Source organism: Scyliorhinus canicula, chromosome 17 (assembly GCF_902713615.1).
Source record: "Scyliorhinus canicula chromosome 17, sScyCan1.1, whole genome shotgun sequence".
NCBI lineage: Eukaryota > Metazoa > Chordata > Chondrichthyes > Carcharhiniformes > Scyliorhinidae > Scyliorhinus > Scyliorhinus canicula.
The window spans coordinates 105,250,718-105,273,533 of NC_052162.1; the positions used below are offsets into that span (position 1 = coordinate 105,250,718).

General features: G+C 46.7%; 1 protein-coding gene and 1 long non-coding RNA gene across 2 annotated transcripts in view; one reads left to right on the top strand and one right to left on the bottom strand.

The window, feature by feature from the left end:
• Nucleotides 1–22,816, top strand: part of LOC119951497 (zinc finger protein 721-like) — a 76,502-nt gene that overhangs the window by 19,098 nt on the left and 34,588 nt on the right. The window lies entirely within an intron of this gene.
• On the bottom strand, nt 607–22,589 carry LOC119952023. The gene is made up of 2 exons (XR_005457742.1): nt 22,275–22,589; nt 607–2,686 (listed from the first exon to the last, which is right to left on the bottom strand). It is a non-coding gene; the product is annotated as an uncharacterized LOC119952023 (long non-coding RNA).

Here is a 22,816-nt window from a genome sequence, read left to right on the forward strand (position 1 = left end):
GGTCATCTGCGTACAATTAAACTCTATGCTCCACCCCCCCCCCCCCCCCCCCCCGAACCAGCCCCTTCCAACCCTCTGAAACCCTCAAAGCAATTGCCAGCGGCTCTGTAGCGAGCACAAACAGCAGTTGGGAGAGGGGGCACCCCTGTCTCATCCCGTGGTGCAGTCTAAAATAGTCAGAAGTCATCCTCACACTCGCCTCCGGGGCCTGATAGAGAAGCCTAACCCAGTCAATGAAATCCACCCCAAATTCAAACCGTCCCAGCACCTCCCATAAGTAGTCCCACTCTACCCGGTCAAATGTCTTCTCCGCGTCCATTGCTACCACTAGCTCCACCTCCTTTCCCTCTGGGGGCATCATGATCACATTGAGCAATCTTATATTCGCCACCAGTTGCCTACCTTTAACGAACCCTGATTGGTCCTCCCTAATAACACTCGGCACACAATCCTCAATCCTAGTGGCCAAAAGCTTTGGCAGCAGTTTAGCATCCACGTTAAGAAGGGAGTTCGGTCTTTCAGACCCACACGACTCTGGTTTCTTGTCCCGTTTTAAAATCAAGGAGATGGTAGTGAAGTGGTAAATAACTTATTCACACCAAAGAGTTGAGTCAAGTCAATTTATTGGCAAAAGCTTTTGGGAGAAAGCCAGGCACTCCGCAGTGTTCGCGGACACCTTCTCAATTGTACAACGGCGGTTAGCCTCTTTTATACATGTACACACTTGGTTAGTTCCTAATTAGCTTGGGGGGAGTTACATACACAACCAATTAGGCCCCCCTAGTAACAATTAGCTTCCAATCACATTCCTCTGAAACCATCCGTTATCTCATGCTCGCAACTCCTTGTCCACAATTACAAGGATAACAGGTGTCTCAATAGGTAATAGTCAGTTTGTCAGTTACAGAATGACTCAGCAATTAATCGGAACATTGCAGATGTCATTAGGTCAGTTAGAGAATGACTCGTCAGTAACCGTACTTATCAGGTCATTGCAAACTTAGATTGCCGTGGTGAGTAAGCTAGTATAGAATGACTCAGTAGTCCACACTATTGCAGGCAAACAGCTAATAATTAAACATAATAAAATAGATTCTTAATGAATAATTGAACAACCTCTAATGTAGATTTCCCTTAACAGTCCCTCCTTTTGGTCAAGAGTTGTACCAACAACTCTTTAGACCAACAAAAAATCCTGTTGCCGCCTTGTTCCAAATCAATTCATTACACCTTCTTTATAAAAACACTTTGTCACATTTTACACCCACTGGCTCTCTGGGTTCCTTCTGGTTTGATGGTATCCAGTAACGGGATGTCAGCTTGGTGATGGGCCAGGTTTGCTGGCATCATCCGAACCATAGCCATATTATAACATAGATTATGGCATCCAATGATTATACAGAATACAATTATAATAATGACAAGTATTATCAATCCATGCATCAGGTAGGACCCCATGATCCTCCAAATAGCCAATGGAACCATCCCCCACTCGAGGTTTCATGCAGTTTCTTAATTTCTTTCCGAATATGGTCAGTGAGGATAGTGATATTCTCTGAACTATTGGGGCTGCAAGTACAACATTTGGAGCCAATCACAGCACACGTCCCTCCTTAGCTTGCCAAGAGGTAATCTAAGGCCCTATTTTGTAGGGCCACCATTCTTATGGCAACCATCTCGTTGCTCATTTCGAACAATGCCTCTGTGGTATAATTGGCTCCCTCTTCTAAAATCATTGCTACTTTACGGATTTCCTTGATGGCTAATGCCACTCCAATAGGGGGAAATCAAGAATCCGAAGAAAAGTTGAGTCTCCGTTATCGCTCTCTTGTGCCTAGTTCCCACCTGATGGTGGTCCCTCAAGTCCTTAAGGTGGTGGATATATGAGACTACATATCCTAAGTAGCATGATCCCATCCAATCCTTAGATAGCCAGGGGTACGCCTTATGACCACATATAAAGTATGCCATTGTATGAGGTTAGTTTAGTCACCTGATCACCCATCCAGGAGGTTGTAAAAATTACGTTGCCTCCTTCAGTTTTATTGGGAGTTCTCAGGTTCATAATAGTTCGAAGGGACGTGCTTTTGCTGGATGAGGGGGTGATATTAAGATAGTTCACATGCACTCCTACCTTGACGGCTTCTCATGTCCCATTTTTTAGGAAGCAGATTTCTCCCTTTGGGCGACCCATCCCTGATGTATTAGTCAGGACAAAATGAGGGGGGTCATGGTGGCCATTATACTCGGGTTGATACCAATCCTCGAACTGATTCATATACCCAGCCGATTCCCATTTTTCTATAGTATTCCTGTTGTGGCGAGAGATTACCCATTGAGGTGTGATTGATCGCCATTCCTTAGCCACCATTCTGCTGTGCCAGAAGTATTAAAAGGGATGGGACATAGGGGCCTTCCTCCTGCATTTATCGGTATATGAGCACAAACCCAACATCAGGACTCATCGGCATCACTTGCATACCATAGGACATATAAAGGTACGTATTCACATGCAATTCTCATTTGCTTTTATGGAGACTGTTGTCCCAGCAGTCCCAAACACAGTATCAATTTTATCAGATCCAACCTTATCACTTTAAATTAACAATGTCCCAAAGCTTATAACGGCCGCGCGCTACTGCCCGCGTTCCCGTTCAGCTTGCTTGGAGGTCAGAGAGGAGAGGGTCTGTAAGTCAAGCACATCACATATATTCAAATATTGGTTTCAATTGTTGCCTGGGTGCGTCTCGAGTTGAGTCCAATGTTTCCAGACCCCTTTCCCTCTAATGTCTATACATGCACAAGTATCGCCACTAATTATAACTTGGTACGGCGTGTTCCATTTAGGGGCGAAACTGGGTTTTGCAGGTAACGTTTTCACCATTACTTGACTCCCTGCAACAGGGATGTCAGGAAGTGTCTCAAGTTCTCTCTGTGTGTCTTGTTGTTCCTGACTGTCCTTTACTGATTTACGCATCTCTTTAAATTGGGCGCTCAGCTCCAGTACATTACGTCTGATTCTATCTTTCAGCGGACCTACATTGGCCCCACCAGTGATACTGTTCTCTGGTAGTTGCATCGCCCTCCCAGTCATTAATTTACATGGGGTCAAACCAGTTGTACGGTTTGTTGTGGCCCTTAATTTCATCAGGATTACGGGTAATACCTCAGTCCATGTTGTTAATCCCAATGCCTGAATAGCTTTTGCCAAAGCATTTTTAAGAGTTTGCTTCATTCGTTCTACCATTCCAGAGCTTTGTGGATAGTAGGGGATGTAGAATTTTTGTTTTATATCTGAGTTGGCACACTGTTTTTATTACTTTTCCCAGTAAAGTGCATTCCCTGGGCGGTATCAATTTGTAGCGGTACTCCCCATCTCGGGATGACCTCTTTTACCAATATCTGGCCATCGTGGTGGCAGTGCAATTCCGAGTAGGGAACGCTTCCACCCACCGGGTAAATTGATCAATAATCACCAAACAGTACATCTTCCCATGGGATGGTGGTAGGGGTCCTGTGAAGTCTATCTGCAGATGTTCCCATGGCCCTTTGGGCCGGGGCTGGTGTCCCATTTTTATTTTTATGGGTCGACCAGGATTATATTGTGCACAGGTCACACATTGGTGGCAATACTATGTCTCTCCCCATACCTTTCCGCCACCATTCCTTTCTCATACTAGCTGTCATGGCTTCCCTTCCTACATGCGAGAGTTCATGATGTAATTTCAGGACCATATTTTGTATACATTCTGGCACTACCACTTTATCATTATATCTCCACACACCATCATTTCCTCTATGGACTCCGTACGCTGTCCATCTCTCACTCTCTCTCTCTGAGATGTCCGCGTGCAGCTTTTGGATATCTATTTTGTTTTCTATTGGGTCTGCTGCAGCTACTGGGAGTTCATCAACTACCTCTTGTTCTAATGCTAATTCTGCTGCTCTATCTGCGGCTTGATTGTCCACTTGATTTTGTCCACTCAGGGTCCTCCTTTCCTGGTTCCCGTTGGTGGGCCTTGATCTTGATTACTGCAACTTGTTTAGGGAGCTTACTAGCCTTCAATAGGGCTTCTATCCTCTGTGTTTGATTGGGGTTCCATCTGTAGTTATGAATCCTCGCCGTCCCCATGCTGTCATATAGTCATGTACTACCCCAAATGCATACGGGCTGTCAGTGTAAATGTTCACAGCCTTTCCTTCAGATAATTTTAGGGCTTGTGTGAGTGCCACCAGTTCTGCTACCTGTGCTGACAATCGTCCATCGATCCTTCCTGACTTTATCGTTTTTAACTTGTCATTAACCACTGCCCAGCCTGTTTGGGGTAACTCCTCCATGTAGTTGCGTGACCCGTCAACAAAAAGGGTTTCCCCCCAATACTGTCTAAAATATTTTTCTCTGGAGTGTAGTTCTCTTTGCTTCATCCGAACAAGTATGTCTATTATTTTTTCCATCTGAAAAATCAAATGAACAGGTGTACTTTCTATTTGTGTTTGGATACTCCAGAAGTGCCCTCTCCAGCACTTCTGGATTTCCTTTGCCATCATTTCTTTCCTTTTTTTGTGTGAATGGTTTGTTGTCCTTACCATTATGTACATCATACAATTAAGGCCTGTTAAGCCTCCTCCTTCTGTCATGCACCCCTGAGTGAGATTCAAAGAATCTCAAACTCCTCCTCTTTTGCTCGCTCAGTCATCCAATCTGGTCGAAACTTTACCCTGATAAATTTTGGGTATTGCTACTGCTTTTACTTCAATTTCTTTATTTTTCATTATGACCGGATCATTATGAAGGTAAGTTCCGAACATGACGTTTTAACTTTATCATCTGTCCTATCAATGCTGCCAACGGGTTTTAATTCAGTCTTCCCACCAGTTGGGTCATGTGTTTAAATTGTGATACAATTTATTTTGCTCCAGACACCATGCTTCTCTAATTCAACTGTATGTTTACCCAAATTCTGAACAATTGTGTCTTTACCTTTTACAGCATCACTGATTACTTTGCCTGTGGTTTTAGTTGGTAGCTTCACCCAAACTTCTTCTGTATTAGCGATTGGTTTTAATATCTTAATTTTTCCTGCATCTATTTTCATTAAATCTTTCCTGCCATCAGATTCTCATTTCCTGATACTGCAAGTAATTCTCCTAATCTAATTCTGGTCCACTATCTTTATTCCCTAAAGCTCTTTCTACCATGTATTTAACATTCCAAACATCATTTTTTTCCCCTGCTTCTGAATTTCTTGTGATCATTGGGCACTAGGGCCCTGGTGGAGCTATGCGGTGTCAATTTCAACACATTAGTTTCAAAGTAACTTCCTGCAAGCAGTTTTGACTGCTGCCGAGTTAACTTCATTGATGTGAAACTTGGTTTTGTAAAATACATGTCAAAAACTACAAACACCAAAGGAAATTCACAGTAATTCACAGTAGTAACAAAGGTTTATTGAGTAACTAGAACAATAATTGCATGAGTTCTTTACTTTGATACTTGTGATAAGGTTAACAAGATCTTACCACAGTAACTATACGCAACTCCACTAGCCATCTGAACTAATCTGATACTGTCCTGGTCATAGTGCACGCAAGAGAGAGGGAGAGACACACTGTGGTTGCTTTTTATACCCCTGTTGGTCCGGCCCTCTAGTGACCATGTGATGCTCCTTATTACACATTAACTCCTTATGTACATGCACAAACAGAGATCACTACATCCCCCTTTTCTTCTTGTGTTACATATTTGCTGTATGTGGTAAAGAAAATTGAACAAACATAAAGCATGCAGTTTGCAACAGAATTACGTAAAATCAATGAGTTAAGCAATCAAATGTTAATACATTTAGTCTCTTAGGTTTTTCTTCTTGTTTGCTTGAAACAGGTAGACAAATGATGTCCCTTAAGGGGGAGGGGGATCAGCCCCAAGTCGTGGTCCACGTAGGTACCAGTCACATAGGTAGGAAAAGGGATAGGGATGTAAGGCAGGAATTCAGGGAGCTAGGGTGGAAACTTAGATCTAGGACAAACAGAGTTATTATCTCTGGGTTGTTACCCGTGCCACGTGCTAGTGAGACGAGGAATAGGGAGAGAGAGCAGTTGAACACGTGGCTACAGGGATGGTGCAGTAGGGAGGGTTTCAGATTCCTGGATAATTGGAGCTCCTTCTGGGGTAGGTGGGACCTCTACAAACGGGATGGTCTACGCCTGGACCAGAGGGGTACTAATATCCTGGGGGGGGGGGGGGGGGATTTGCTAATACTCTTCGGGAGGGTTTAAACTAGTTCAGCAGGGGATTGGGAACCTGAATTGTAGCTCCAGTATACAGGAGGTTGAGAGTAGTGAAGTCATGAGTCTGGTTTCAAAGTTGTTGGAGTGTACCGGCAGGGAGGTGGTTTAAAGTGCGTCTACTTCAATGCCAGGAGCATCCGGAATAAGGCGAGTGAACTTGCGGCATGGATTGGTACCTGGGACTTCGATGTTGTGGCCATTTCGGAGCAATGGATAGAGCAGGGACAGGAATGGTTGTTGCAGGTGCCAGGGTTTAGATATTTCAGTAAGCTCAGGGAAGGTGGTAAAAGAGGGGGAGGGGTGGCATTGTTAGTCAAGGACAGTATTACGGTGGCCGAAAGGACGTTTGATGAGGACCCGTCTACTGAGGTAGTATGGGCCGAGGTTAGAAACAGGAAAGGAGGGGTCACCCTGTTAGGGGTTTTCTATAGGCCTCCAAAAAGTTCCAGAGATGTCAAGGAAAGGATTGCAAAGATGATTCTGGATAGGAGCGAAAGTAACAGGGTAGTTATTATGGGGGACTTTAACTTTCCAAATATTGACTGGAAACACTATAGTTTGAGTACTTTAGATGGGTCCGTTTTTGTCCAATGTGTGCAGGTGAGTTTCCTGACACAGTATGTAGATAGGCCAATGAGAGGCGAAGCCGTATTGGATTTGGTACTGGGTAATGAACCAGGACAGGCGTTAGATTTGGAGGTAGGTGAGCACTTTGGTGATAGTGATGACAATTCGATTACATTTACTTTAGTGATGGAAAGGGATAGGTATATACCGCAGGGCAAGAGTCATATCTGGGGGAAAGGCAATTCTGATGCAATGAGGCAAGACTTAGGATGCATCGGATGGAGAGGAAAACTGCAGGGGATGGGTACAATGGAAATGTGGAGCATGTTCAAAGAACAGCTACTGCGTGTCCTTGATAAGTATGTACCTGTTAGATAGGCAGAAAGTGGTCGAGCGAGGGAACCGTGGTTTACTAAAGCAGTTGAAACACTTGTCAAGAGGAAGAAGGAGGCTTATGTAAAGATGAGACATGATGGTTCAGTTAGGGCACTCGAGAGTTACAAGTTAGCTAGGAAGGATCTAAAGAGAGAGCTAAGAAGAGCCAGGAGTGGACATGAGAAGTCTTTGGCAGGTAGGATCAAGGATAACCCTAAAGCTTTCTATAGATATATCAGGAATAAAAGAATGACTAGGGTAAGAGGAGGGCCAGTCAAGGACAGTAGTGGGAAGTTGTGCATGGAGTCCGAGGAGATAGGAGAGGTGCTAAATGAATATTTTTCGTCAGTATTCACACAGGAAAAATGTTGTCGAGGAGAATACTGAGATACAGGCTACTGGACTAGAAGGACTTGAGGTTCACAAGGAGGAGGTGTTAGCGATTCTGGAAAGTGTGAAAATAGTTAAGTCCCCTGGGCCGGATGGGATTTATCCTAGGATTCTCTGGGAAGCTAGGGAGGCGATTGCTGAGCCTTTGGCTTTGGTCTTTAAGTCATCTTTGTCTACAGGAATAGTGCCAGAAGACTGGAGGATAGCAAATGTTGTCCACTTGTTCAAGAAGGGGAATAGAGACAACCCCGGTAACTATAGACCAGTGAGCCTTACTTCTGTTGTGGCCAAAGTATTGGAAAGGTTTATAAGAGATAGAATGTATAATCATCTGGAAAGGAATAATTTGATTAGAGATAGTCAACCGGGTTTTGTGAAGGGTAGGTCGTGCCTCACAAACCTTATTCAGTTCTTTGAGAAGGTGACCAAACAGGTGGATAAGGGTAAAGCAGTTGATGTGGTGTATATGGATTTCAGTAAAGCGTTTGATAAGGTTCCCCACGGTAGGCTATTGCAGAAAATATGGATTCAGGGTGATTTAGCAGTTTGGATCAGAAATTGGCTAGCTGGAAGAAGACAAAGCGTGGTGGTTGATGGGAAATGTTCAGACTGGAGTCCAGTTACTAGTGGTGTACCACAAGGATCTGTTTTGGGGCCACTGCTGTTTGTCATTTTTATAAATGACCTGGAGGAGGGCATAGAAGGATGGGTGAGTAAAGTTGCAGATGACACTAAAGTTGGTGGAGTTGTGGACAGTGCGAAAGGATGTTACAAGTTACAGAGCGACATAGATAAGCTGCAGAGCTGGGCTGACAGGTGGCAAATGGAGTTTAATGCAGAAAAGTGTGAAGTGATTCATTTTGGAAGGAATAACAGGAAGACAGAGTACTGGGCTAATGGTAAGATTCTTGGTAGTGTGGATGAGCAGAGAGATCTCGGTGTCTATGTACATAGATCCCTGAAAGTTGCCACCCAGGTTGAGAGGATTGTTAAGAAGGCGTTTGGTGTGTTAGCTTTTATTGGTAGAGGGATTAAGTTTCGGAGCCATGAGGTCATGTTGCAGTTGTATAAAACTCTGGTGCGGCCGCATTTGGAGTATTGCATGCAGTTCTGGTCGCCGCATTATAGAAAGGATGTGGAAGCATTGGAAAGGGTACAGAGGAGATTTACCAGGATGTTGCCTGGTATGGAGGGAAGATCTTATGAGGAAAGGCTGAGGGGCTTGAGGCTGTTTTCGTTAGAGAGAAGAAGGTTAAGGGGTGACTTAATTGAGGCATACAAGATGATCAGAGGATTAGATAGGGTGGACAGTGAGAGCCTTTTTCCTTGGATGGTGATGTCTAGCATGAGGGGACATAGCTTTAAATTGAGGGGAGATAGGTATAGGACAGATGTCAGAGGTAGGTTCTTTACTCAGAGTAGTAGGGGCATGGAAATCCATGCCTGCAACAGTAGTGGACTCGCCAAGACTAAGGGCATTCAAATGGTCTGTGGATAGACATATGGACGATAAGGGGATAGTGTAGATGGGCTTTAGAGGGGTTTCACAGGTCGGCATAACATCGAGGGCTGAAGGGCCTGTACTGTGCTGTAATGTTCTATGTTCTATGTTATGTACAAGTTCTGATGATATTGATGATTATATCAGGGGCAGCAGGGTAGCATGGTGGTTAGCATAAATGCTTCACAGCTCCAGGGTCCCAGGTTCGATTCCCGGCTGGGTCACTGTCTGTGTGGAGTCTGCACGTCCTCCCCCTGTGTGCGTGGGTTTCCTCCGGGTGCTCCGGTTTCCTCCCACAGTCCAAAGATGTGCGGGTTAGGTGGATTGGCCATGCTAAATTGCCCGTAGTGTCCTAATAAAAGTAAGGTTAAGGGGGGGTTGTTGGGTTACGGGTATAGGGTGGATACGTGGGTTTGAGTAGGGTGATCATGGCTCGGCACAACATTGAGGGCCGAAGGGCCTGTTCTGTGCTGTACTGTTCTATGTTCTATGTTCTAAAGCCAATTAATATTTATGAGTCCAATCTTAATAAAAAAAATTGTGAATCCAAACTTTATGAATTTCTTCGGTTGAGTTGTTTTCTTCTTCTGTTGTCGAAGTGGTGATGTTGATGTCGTCATTTCTTTGTGAGCATCGTCAATGGTCATATGTTTGAGTGACGAACAAGTGATCATGAGGTGTTCGAATGGTCGAATCACTTTGTTGTCTGATTTAGACTTGATTTTCTTTCCTCTATGCTTGTGGTAGCGATTCTGTGTTACACCGTTGTCTGGCCTGGACTTTTTCCTGTGCTTGCGGTATTGATTCTGTATGTCATCTTTGTTGTCTGACCTGGACTTTTTCCTGTGCTTGTGGTATTGATCTAGTGTGTCATCTGCCTTGAAAGCTGGTGTGCTTGCCTGTTCTGGAGCAGATGTGAATTTGTGAGATTTAATGACATGCCATGGCATGTTTGTAGTCTTGTCATGGTTTTGCAGTGTTCTGTGGCATTGTCCTTCATGTGCAGAGTTGTATCATGTTGTCCAGGTCGTTGTTTCATTGTTGTTGTTTCTGTCATTTCTGACTTTGTTGTTTTTGTTGTCGTTCTTGTTGTTGTTTTTGTCGTGCTTGTTGTTTCTCTCTTTGTTGTTTTCGTTGCTGTTCTTGTCGTTTTTTTTGTTGTGCTTGTTGTTTCTGTTTTGCTTCTTGCCTTTGTTGTTCTTGTTGCACTACATGTTGTTTTTGTTGTTGTTCTTGTTTCTGCTGTGCGTCTTGCGGTGTTTGTTGTTCTTCTTGCACTCAATGAGTGTTCCGTGTGGATGATTTGAGTCAATGTCACAGTAACTGCTGTCAGTGTCCGTTGTGGTATCTGTTACATTGAGTGTTTCTTCTTGAGAATTGTGAGAATGATCTGATGTTGCATTGATGTTGGTGACATCAGTCATTTGTGGTGGATTTGATTCCTCTTCTTTGCTTCCTTGGCACTCTTCTTCTCGAGTCATTTCTGGTTCACTTGAATCATCATTGATTTCTTTGTGCTCCTCTCCTGGAGTTATTTCTGGTTCATTTGAATCACCTATGGTTTCTTGGTGCTCCTCGTCTGGAGTCAATATCGTCACGATTTCATTTTGTTGTGGGTCATGGTGCTCCTCTTCTGGAATCAAAATCTTCAAGATTTCTATTGACGTGGTCTCTCTGGACACTTGGTGCTCCTCTTCTGGAGTCAAACCTTCACGATTTCATTTGACATGGTCTCTCTGGACTCATGAGTAGCCCTCCTCTGATTGTTGAGTGCTTCTGGACAGACGAGCTGAGATCTGTCAGTCTCGCTGTGATCCTGCACATCCTGTATGTCGATTGTGATGACATTGTCACGATTCTCACATACAGGGGGTAGACATTCAGTGTCTTCTTGTTGGTTAAATAAGCTGGGTAGACTTTCATAGTCTTTTTGTTGTTCACGTGAGCTTGGTAGACTTTCATAGTCTGCTACTGATTGCTCAGGTAAGGTGGATAGACCTTCATAGTCTTGTTCATGCATGGCGTTCGCTATGGAGTGTTTGCTTGCTTCCATTTTGGAGTCTGTCAACGAGTTGTCTGTGGAGGCTTGCGTCGCTCTCTCTGTGGAGTCGTGCAGTGTTCTCACTGTGGAGTCGATCTGTGCTCGCTCGACGGAGTCATTCTGTGCTCTCTTTGGCGTCGTCTCCTTCTTGGGTATTTGACAGGTTGCTGTCATCCAATGCATCGACAATCTGCCATGGCATCATGGTATTGGATTCATCTACCATGAGTAGAGTCGTGTTGAGCTGTGCAACCGTGTTGCTGATGCTGTGATCAGCAGATCCGAATAACTCAGCCATGTCTGAGTAGTATTGTGTGTATTGTTCAATAGACAAATCATTTATTTTTGTTTCGGAGTTGTCATTGTACTCTTCACTTTGGGTGGTGCAGACTGCTTGTGCCAGGGTGTTGTGGAAGTTATTTTCAACTGCTGGTGTAAATTCAGGCATTGTTCTGTCTTTTGAGGTAAGAAAATTGGGTTTTGCAGCTTTAAATTTCTTTTTTTAAATTTTCGTGCATTTCCTTTTTAAGCGGGTGTGGTCTGGGTCCTCCGACGTCATGCCACTCGTGACGTCACGCGTAGGGTTTGATTGCGCATGCGCAATCCGTGTTTCCTGTACGGTGCTGACTTGAGCACATGGCTAAATCGCTCGCTTTGAAAGCAGACCAAGGCAGGCCAGCAGCACGGTTCAATTCCCGTACCAGCCTCCCCGAACAGGCGCCGGAATGTGGCGACTAGGGGCTTTTCACAGTAACTTAATTTGAAGCCTACTTGTGACAATAAGCGATTTTCATTTAATTTAATTTCATTTCATTTCATTTCATTTTGAAACTGCGCATGCGCGGCTTCTTGCGCATGCCCAGAACAGTTTCACCGGTTTGCGTCTTTTAGGGTAGTGCGCATGTGCATACTGGCCGGAATTTAGTTTTGTCTTCACCTTCCAAGAAATTAAAGGAGCTTCATGTCCTGCTCTTCTGAGTAGTATTGCTGTTTTCCATTCTTCAGAGACCGTGTTTAAATTATTAACTGCCATATATACTTGGAACTTCTGTACAAACATTTTCCAGTTATTACTGAAGTTACTGTCAGTTTTCAGCTGCATTGATACTTGAACGTGGTACATCGAATCGTTTAGTTGTCCAGGATCCATCTGCTGCAAAGTCTTCCACAGTCGAATATCCAGTCTGAATTTTCTTCTCTTTTTTGTCTAAACTAATCTAACTAGTTTTGTCAAAGCCAACACGCCTGGTACCATGTTTTGTTACCTTTGTGGTAGGTAACATGTGCTACTCAATCCTTGGTTAATGATGAGGTCTTCTGAATCTCAAAGAAGACTCGCACTCATCCAGTCGTAACAAAAGGTTTATTGAGTAACTATAATTGCATGAGTTCTTTACATTAACTTTGATACTAGTGATAAGGTTAACAAGATCTAACTACAGTAACTATATGTAACTCCACTAGCCATCTGAACTAATCTGATACTGCCCTGGTCACAGTGCACCCAAGAGAGAGGGAGAGACACAATGTGGTTGCTTTTATACCCCTGTTGGTCTGGCCCTCTAGTGATCATGTGGTGCTACTGATTACACATTACCCCTTATGTACAGGCACATACAGAGATCACTACATCTTCCTTTCATTTTATTTGCATTTTAAACATATTTATAAATGCTAGACACTAATAATATAAAACATTAACCTGCCAAACAAATGTTTCCTGATGTCTCCTGCCTCTGCTAGACTGAAAATTTTCAGTGTAAATATAACGGTGTAACAACTCATCTAAAATCCAGGTAAGTAGCTCAAGTTAGTGTTGCTGCTGGATTTTTCATTCAGCTAATCTGCACAGCGAAAGCTTCAAGCTGTCAAATAAATAATGGCCAGGAGTTAAATGCCACGCTCTTAGTGCGTGCTTGCCTGTACGGCCACACTTCTGGTCATCATGCCACAGAGGAAGTTACAGCCTCCGGCCTGTTTTGAGGTGGGATTTGCAGCATCTTGCTTTTGGGTCATAGTGGATCAGTTTTCTCTGGCTTATCGATCCCTGCTTAAAGGTGAAGAAGGAGCTTTCAAAGAATGAGACAATAACCGTCCCATTGTTCAACATGAAACTAAACTTCCTGTTAATTCCTCCTCAGTAAGAATTTGGAACACAAAGTTTACAGGCAAGATTGAAGTGAGGACTCCCTCGTGTAAAGGTGATAATAAGCATGAGGGAAATGAGTGTGAATCCCTCCCCCCACCTCAGACAGGGGGGAACTGACCATCCATCTCTAGCTTTAATTTCCAAACAGAAAATGCTGCAAATAGTCAAGTCAGGGCGAGTATATTTCAGTTTACTAACAGTTCCATCATACCAAATGACAAAGCAAATTACAGAACAACAATAAAATGAAACCACCAGAAACCAAGCCAGTGCACACCCATACCATACCTCCCGACAAGGTCACACCGACAGGGGGCATGGCGACAGAGTGAAAACATTCCGCCCCACCCAACGACAGTCCTTTTGTACAATAAAATGAGGCAAAATAGAACAAAAACTAAGAAATATATGGAAGAAAACAACCACATTAGAAACATTCCACAGCAGTGGAAAGGAGCTCAGAGTACCATAGCCCACAAGAAGTATCACACTGACACAGGGGCATGGTGGAAGGAGATGGAAACAACGAACAGCCAATTTTGTAGAGAAATGACCCCTAAAAAGGCAAATAAGTAGCAATACAAAGCAACACCAACAATACACCAGCACCCAAATTGGGGCAGTTCATTGTCACCAGCGCAAAAAGCACCAGTAGTCCAATGGCATCACAAGACAGTAGAATCGGGCCTCCACCACTCCTCTCCTGCAGCACCTCCATCAGGTCACCTTCCAGTCCAAAGTCCGAGTCACGGGAACAAGGGAGGCAGCAGAAAACAATGCACACCCGCTGAGTATTTCCAACATGTTCTACTTCGAAATGGAAGTCGCTGCATCTGCAGTCCCTCGTTTTCGGCTCACTGAAGATCAGGGATTCCTGACTTATCGGCCCCTTCCTTTCTTCCGTCCTTCATTCCCTCTGCCCCTCCAAGTCAGGCAGATAAGACAGTAAACACATACTGGAAGAAGCCGCAGAACCCTTGCACCAAGTCCAACCGCTGGAAAACAGTCCAAACAGCTCCAGAACCTAGGACTTGGATCCTCACTCGGCAACTGGATCCTCGACTTTCTGACCCACAGACCACAATCAGTGTGAATAAACAACAACACCTCCTCCACAATAGTCCTCAATACCGGGGCCCCGCAAGGCTGCGTACTTATCCCCCTACTATACTCCTATATATCCGGCTGCATGGCAAAATTTGGTTCCAACTCCATCTGCAAGTTTGCTGACGACAGATCATAGTGGGTCAGATCTCGAATAACGACGAGTCAGAATACAGGAGGGAGATAGAGAACCTAGTGGAGTGGTGCAACGACAACAATCACTCCCTCAATGCCAACAAAATCAAATTGACCAGCTGGTACAACATGGAGGTGATTGGGGTAATGTAGGACAGCACTTGGAGCAGTTCTGTGCCCCATTCAGCATCTCAGGCGAGCGGTGACTTTGGCCTTCAGCTCCTGCCAGTTCACCATCCAGGATTCCTTAGCAGTGCAGAGAAGGATGCCCAGGTAGAGGAGATTGATCCTGCTCCATATGAAAGGTCTGAGGACCTCTGGCAGGGAATCCATCTGCCACTGACTGACCGGAAGTCCAGAACACTTGTCCCAGTTGATCCTGGAAGAAGATGCAGAAGACCTGGCAGGTCAGCCAGGTCTGTGAATATCGGGAGCACATCATCAGCATAGCCCAAAAGGACCATCCCAATGCCTGGCCCACGCAGATCCATATCTGACAATATCCTTTGCAAGAGACGGAGGAAAGACTCCACATAAATAGATTACTTTGACATCCCAGAGGATGCCAGCAGGTTTATCACGGCCTGGGGTGGAAGAGTTCCTAGGGTAGTCTAGTTTACAGCGAAGGCGGCACGCAGGAAAACTCTCCCTACCAAAACTTCTATTTTACCACTGGGTGTGGCAAATTGGGAGTGGTTAATGGGTGGCCAAGGGAGCCGGAAGCAGACTGGGTCCGAATGGAGGGGGCCTCCTGCAAGTGGACATCTCTCTGAGCGCTGCCCACTGCACCACTTCCAACCCCCACCCCACACTCACACGTCAGGAGCTCAGTGGTAGTAGACATGGAACAGTTCAGGTGCCACTTGGAACTTGGTGAGATGTCCATAGAGGCCCCCACCTGCAACAACCACAGCTTCACACCGATGAGGATTGACGCCACATTTGGGACGGGGGGCGGGGGGGGGGGTTCGAGGACAGATGCACACTGACAGTAGAGGATGACAGACTGTGACAATCGTGGGCAAACTCACAGAGAGGCTCCAACTCCTGAAAGGGAACGAGCTTAGGTACATGCAGCTGCGTGACTTTCTCTGTAAGCAGACACAAACATTCCCCCAGACCGGACACATTGATGGGGGATGACAAGTGTGGCGACATCTACAGATGATTCATAGAAGAGGCCAGGACCCTACTTGACGAGACCAGATGGAAATTGGGGGAGGAAATGGTCAACGGTTATGCTCCTTTTCACAAACACCTTTATTTTACTTTTACTTTAACAGACTCTGCACAAAACTCTTTCATAACATCAACTGGGGGGGATCACATCTGCATTTGATAAGGTAGGCTTATGCAGAACGTAAGGAGGCATGGGATAGTGGGAAATGTGGCCAGTTGGATAACGAACTAGCTAACCGATAGAAGTCATAGAGTGGTGGTGGATGGCAAATATTCAACCTGGAGCCCAGTTACCAATGGCATACCGCAGGGATCAGTTCTGTGTCCTCTGCTGTTTGTGATTTTTATCAATGACTTGGATGAGGGAGTTGAAGGGTGGGTCAGTAAATTTGCAGACGATACGAAGATTGGTGGTGTTGTAGATAGTGAGGAGGGCTATTGTCGGCTGCAAAGAGACATAGATAGGATGTAGAGCTGGGCAGAGAAGTGGCAGATGGAGTTTAACCCTGAAAAGTGTGAGCTTGTCCATTTTGGAAGGACAAATACGAATGCAGAATACAGGGATAAAGGTAGGGTTCTTGGCAATGTGGAGGAGCAGAGAGATTTTGGGGTCTATGTTCATAGATCTTTGAAAGTTGCCACTCAAGTGGATAGAGCTGTGAGAAGGCCTATGATGTGCTAGTGTTCATTAGCAGAGGGATTGAATTCAAGAGCCGTGAGGTAATGATGCAGCTGTATAAAACCTTGGTAAGGCTACATTTGGAGTACTGTGTGCAGTTATGGTCGCCTCATTTTAGGAAGGATGTGGAAGCTTTGGAAAAGGTGCAAAGGAAATTTACCAGGATGTTACCTGGAATGGAGAGTAGGTCTTACGAGGAAAGGTCGAGGGTGCTAGGCCTTTTCTTATTAGAACGGAGAAGGATGAGGCGTGACTTGATAGAGGTTTATAAGATGATCAGGGGAATAGATAGAGTAGACAGGCAGTGAACCCGGGTGAACCATTAGATTTAAGGTGAATGGAGGAAGATATAGGGGGGATGTCAGAGGTAGGTTCTTTACCCAGAGAGTAGTAGGGGCATGGAATGCACTACCTGTGGAAGTAGTTGAGTCAGAAACATTAGGGACCTTCAAGCGGCTATTGGATAGGTACATGGATTACGGTAGAATGATGGGGTGTAGATTAATTTGTTCTTAATCTAGTACAAAAGTTCGGCACAACATCGTGGGCCGAAGGGCCTGTTCTGTGATGTATTTTTCTATGTTTTTCTATGTTCACTTCAGGAAGCAAAGTACTGTACATACCCATGTCTGCATCAGCGAGGCTGAGGTGGAGATGGTTAACAGCTTCAAATTCCTAGGGGTGCACATCACCAAAAACGTGTCCTGGTCCACCCACATCGACGCTACCACCAAGAAAGCACTACGGGGCCTATACTTCCTCAGGAAACTAAGGAGATTCTGCATGTCGATACTGACTGTTACCAACTTTTACAGATGCACCATAGAAAGCATCCGATCTGGCTGCATCAGAGCCTGGTATGGCAACTGATCGGCCCAAGATCGCAAGAAACTTCAGAGAGTCGTGAACACCGCCCAGCCCATCACCTGCCTCCCATCCATTGACTCTACTCCTCCAGCTGCCGGTTGAAAGTAGGCAGCATAATCAAAGACCCCTCCTGATAGCCAGACCTGGCAGAAAACAGTGAGAAATTTGGTGGAAAGTTGAAACAGTCTGGTGCTGCAGCAACAGCCTCTTCCATGCAGGTGGGGGAACGGCCAGCTGGAAAGTCGAAGATGCAGGAATTGATGATTTTTTTTCAAGGAGGAATTCCATAAACAGAGGAAGGAAATACATGAAGATCATGCAAAGTCCATTGCAGAAGCTGTGGCACCCCTGAAGAGTACTTTGGAGTGGATAGAGATGTGTTTGGAGGTGCAAGGGTCACAGATTCGGGAGATTGAAGGAGTGATCTCGGACCATAGTGATCGTGTGGTGGGGAATGCTTGGGAACCGGGGTGCTTGCACTTTGTAATGGTTGGGAGCATGTTTGAAGTGGGTGTAGGGATTGGGGGATTTTCGTCTTTTTTGTGGTTTATGTTCAATGTTGAGATTTAAGGAGTTATAGGGGTGAAAGGTTTATGTGGGGATGGATGTTCCCACCCCCCCTCCCGTTTTATGGGACTGTTTGTGTTTAACATCTGTTTGTTTGCTTTTGGAGAAGGCTGCCTGGAGTTCAGGAGAAGTCCTTGTTTGGGTGGGGGAGGGTAAGGCCAGCAGGAGGCCTTCTTCTTTGAGGTGAGGAGTGGGGGGGGGAAGAGGGAAGGGGAGGCCATTAGGATGTGCCTTTGGGCAGGGGCAGCCGCGCTAGTAGGTTATGCTGGTGAACGGAAGTGAGGTGGTGGGGGAGGGGGAAATAGGAAGTGGGAGAGAAGAATGGGAAAAGCGGGGGGGGGGGGGAGTTTGCGATGCGGCAGGGGGTGAGAGACAACATGGTAAAGGGCGAAGAAAGGAGCCATCTGGGATGGGCAAGGTACAGAGTGGAATTAAAGGGGCAGGAGTTAAATGGGGAAGATGACGGACGGTAGAGGGGATTGGAGGCGTAAGCCTCCGGTAAGGTTGGTAACGTGGAACGTCCGGGGACTGAATGGGCCAGTTAAAAGGTTGCGGGTGTTTGCGCACCTCAGGAGCTTGAAAGCGGGGGTGGTCTTTTTACAGGAGACACACCTTCGTGTGAAGGACCAGGTTAGGTTAAGGAAGGGGTGGGTTGGGCAGGTTTTTCACTTGGGATTTGATTAGAAATCACGGGGTGTGGTGATTTTGATGAGCAAAAAAATGGGATTTGTGAGTGCGAAGGAGGTGAGGGATCCAGGTGGGAGATATGTGATTGTGAGTGGGGTATTGGAAGGAGTACCAATAGTGTTGGTAATTGTGTATGCCCCAAATTGGGATGGTGTGGGTTTTATGAGGGGGTTGCTGGCAGCAATCCCGGATTTGGCCACGTACCAGTTGATCATGGGAGGAGATTTTAACTGTGTCCTGGAGCCGAGGGTGGATAGATCGAGCTCCAGGTCGATTGGTAGGGTACGAATGGCAAGGGAGCTGGGAGGGTTTATGGAGAGGATGGGTATGGTGGATCCATGGCGCTTTCCGAACCGAGTGGGAAGGGAGTATTCCTTCTTTTCACACGTCTATAAGGTGTATTCAAGGATTGATCACTTTGTAGTGAGTCGGGAGATTTCGGTTGGGGTGGAGGGGGCAGAGTATGCGGGGATAGTTATCTCGGACCATGCACCCCACTGGCTGGATATTCGGTTCAGTACGGGACGAGAGCAGAGGCCGGGGTGGAGTTTTGACTCAGGGTTGTTGGCGGATGGAGGTTTTTGTGAGAAGGTGCGATTGGCAAATAGGGATTATGTGGAATGCAATCAGAATGGGGACGTGTCGGCGGGCAATTTTTGGGAAGCACTGAAGGCAGTGGTCCAGGGAGAAATTATCTCATTTACGGTTTGTGCGAATAAGGAAAGGAGGGCGGAACATGACCGTCCAGTGAGCGAGATAGTGGAGGTGGACAGGAAATATTCGAGGGTGCCCACCGTGGAGGGATTGGCGAGAAGGAAAAGGTTGCAGGGGAAATTTGACAGGCTGACAAAGGGGAGGGCAGTAGGGGAACTGCTAAGGGCAAGAGGGGTGCAATACGAGTATGGGGAGAAGGCGAGCCGCATGCTGCTGCACCAGCTGCAGAGGAAGGCTACGTCCAAGGAAATATTGACGATCCGTACTGGGGCTGGGGATGTGCTGTCAGAGCCAGGGAAGATAAATGAGGCATTTAGAGAGTATTACAAGGGACTTTATGAGGCAGACTCAGGAGAGGAGGGGGACATGGGGTGGTTTCTGGATGAGCTGGAATTTTCCCAGGTGGAGGAAGCAAAGAGACAGGCATTGGAGGAGCCCCTGGGGCTGAGGGAGGTGCTGGATAGTATCAGGGGTATGAAGTCGGGGAAGGCCCCTGGGCCGGAAGGGTACCCGGCAGAATTTTATGAGGAATTTGCAGCAGACCTGGCACCACATCTGTTGGGGGCGTTTAATGAAGCACTGGAGAAGAGGGAGTTGCCGGAGATGATGAAGCAGGCAGTAATCACACTAATCCCCAAAAAAGGGAAGGATTCGGTGGAATATGGGTCGTCTTGACCCATATCACTATTGAACACGGATGTGAAAGTATTTGCTAAGTAGTTTGCTGGGAGGATGGAGGATTGTGTCCCGGGGGTGGTTGCAGAAGATCAAACAGGCTTTGTGAAGGGCAGGCATCTCGCGAGTAATATAACACGGCTGTTGAATGTGGTGATGAATCCGTCGAGAGCTCTGGTACCGGAGGTGCTGGTGTCCATGGACGCGGAGAAAGTATTTGATCGGGTGGAGTGGCAGTACTTGTTCGAAGTTTTGGGAAGGTTTGGGTTTGGGCTGAGATTTGTGGCATGGGTGCGGTTGCTGTATGTGGCTCAAGAGCGAGGGTGCGGACGAATGATATGAGCTCACAAAGCTTTGACTTACACAGGGGTACGAGGCAGGGGTGCCTGCTGTCGCCGCTGCTGTTTGCGCTGGCCATAGAGCCATTGGCGATAGCTCTCAGGGGGTCGGCAGAGTGGCAGGGGACAATGAGGGGACAGAGGGAGTGTCGGGTGTCGCTCTATGCCGATGTTCTCCTGCTGTATGTTTTGGATCCGTTGGGGAGTAAGGGAAGGATTGTGGGCCTGTTGGGAAGGTTTGGAGGGTTCTTGGGATACAAGCTGAATGTAGCGAAAAGCGAGGTATTCCCGGTGAATGAGCTGGCACAGCGGGCTAATTTAGGGCGGATGCCATTTACGGTACCGAGGGATAGGTTTCGGTACTTGGGGATTCAAATAGCGAGGGAATGGACGGGGCCCCATAAGTCAAACATAAGGAAGCTGGTGGAGGAGGCCAGGGAGGATCTTAAGAGGTGGGATACACTGCACTGAACATTGGCAGGGAGGGTCCAAGTGGTGAAAATGAATATTCTGCTGAGGTTCTTGTTTATCTTTCAGGCTCTCCCGATCTTTATACCAAAGGCCTTTTTTCGGAAAGTGGACACAATCATCTCTGACTTTGTATGGACGGGGAAGGTGCCGAGGGTGGGGAGGACCCTGCTGCAGAGATAGAGGCAGCAGCGGGGGTTGGCGTTGCCAAACTTGCTTCATTATTATTGGGCGGCAAATGTGGACAAGGTGCGGCGGTGGTGGGAAGAAGGGGTAGCGTGGGTTAGGATGGAGGAGGAATCTTGTAAGGGGTCTAATTTGAGGGCTATGGTGACAGCAGCACTGCCAATGGCTCCGAGTAGGTATTCAGGGAGCCCAGTGGTGCAGTCCACGGTGAAGATATGGAATCAGCTGAGGAGGCATTTTAGGGTGGAAGGGATGTCGGTGCTAACGCCGCTGTGCGAGAATCATGGGTTTGAGAAGGGGGGGGGGGTGAGGTGGAGGGAAGTGGGGCTGGTCAAGGCGAGGGATTTGTATTTGGAGGAAGGGTTCGCCAGTCTGGAGGAGCTAAGGGAGAGGGTAGAGCTGTCCCAGGGGTAGTGAGTTCAGGTATCTACAGGTTAGGGACTTTGCACCAATGGGGTACACCCTGCTGGAGCGACTGCTGCTTCCAGATGTGGAGGGAAGAATTGGGGATATATATAAGTCACTGGGGGAGCAGGGAGACAAGCGGGTGGTGAAGCTCAAGGAGAAATAGGAAGTGGAGTTGGGACCGGAGATCAATTGGGGAGTATCGAGTGACGCACTGCGAAGGGTAAATGGGACCTCCTCTTGTGCAAGGATGAGCCTGATACAGTTCAAGGTTGTGCACAGGGTGCATATGATTCGGGCGAGAATGAGTGGGTTCTTTCAGGGGGTAGCAGAGTGTGTGAGGTGTGGGCGGGGGCCAGCGAATCATGTGCACATGTTTTGGGGTTGTGAAAAATTGGGAAGATTCTGGGCGGACGTGTTCGTGGTATTAGCCAGGATAGTGGAGGAGGAGGTGGACCCGGACCCTTTGGTGGCGATATTTGGGGTTTCAGAAAAGCCGGAGCTCATGGAAAGGAGGAAGGCTGATGTCATGGCCTTTGCCTTTCTGATTGCACGGCGACAAATTTTGCTGGATTGGCGGTCGGCATCGCCACCGGGGGTAGCAGCATGGTTGGGTGACCTGTACGACTTCCTGCGGTTAGAAAAGATAAAGTATGAGTTAAGGGGTTCAGCAGGAGAGTTTGAAAAAAGGTGGGGGATGTTTGTGACCGTGTTTGAGGAGCTGTTCGTCGCCGGGGACGGGGGGGGGGGGGGGGGGGGGGGGGAGGGGGGGGGGGGGGGGGGGGGGAGGGGGGGGGGGGGTGATGGGGAGGGGTGGTGAAAAAGGAGGAAAATCTGTACAAACTGTACAGTTGATTGCTGGGAAGAATGTTTCCCGGGGTGATTATTTGCTGTAACCTATTTTGATACAATTTTGACTAAAATGCGTTTAAAAACAAGAAAAATACTTTTCACTGTACCTTGGTGCATGTGACAATAAACAAATCCAATCCAATCTAAACAGGCTGAGGAGGGTCTGGGATTGACGTCCGGAGCTCGAACACTTCAACAGAAAATGCTGCCAATAATCAGAAAGTCAGGCTGGCTATATTTTAGATTGAAGAGGGGGCTTTCTGATGTAAAGTAAAGGTGTACTAGGGAAATGTGTGTGGATCCCCACACTCTGGAGAGAGACCAGACATCTCTTGCCCTGATTCCCAAACAGAAAATGCTACCAATAATCAGCAAATCAGGCTGAGTCTGAGTCAGGCATTTGAGATCGTCACAATACACAGCTGATTGACAGCAGCGCCGGACCAATAGGAAGAGATGGGAGAAGGAACGGAAGGTCCTCTAACCAATCGGAGTGAATGAAAGGCGGGGCTGGGAGTGGAGCAGGCGCAGGCGCAGTGAGGGTAATGGCGATGGGGAGAAGCTATCTTGTAGGATGCGGAAACCGTAAGTGGAGAAAAGTCGAGGCGGAGGGGTGAATGGATCCGGCGGGTGAGCGGAAAGGCTTCCA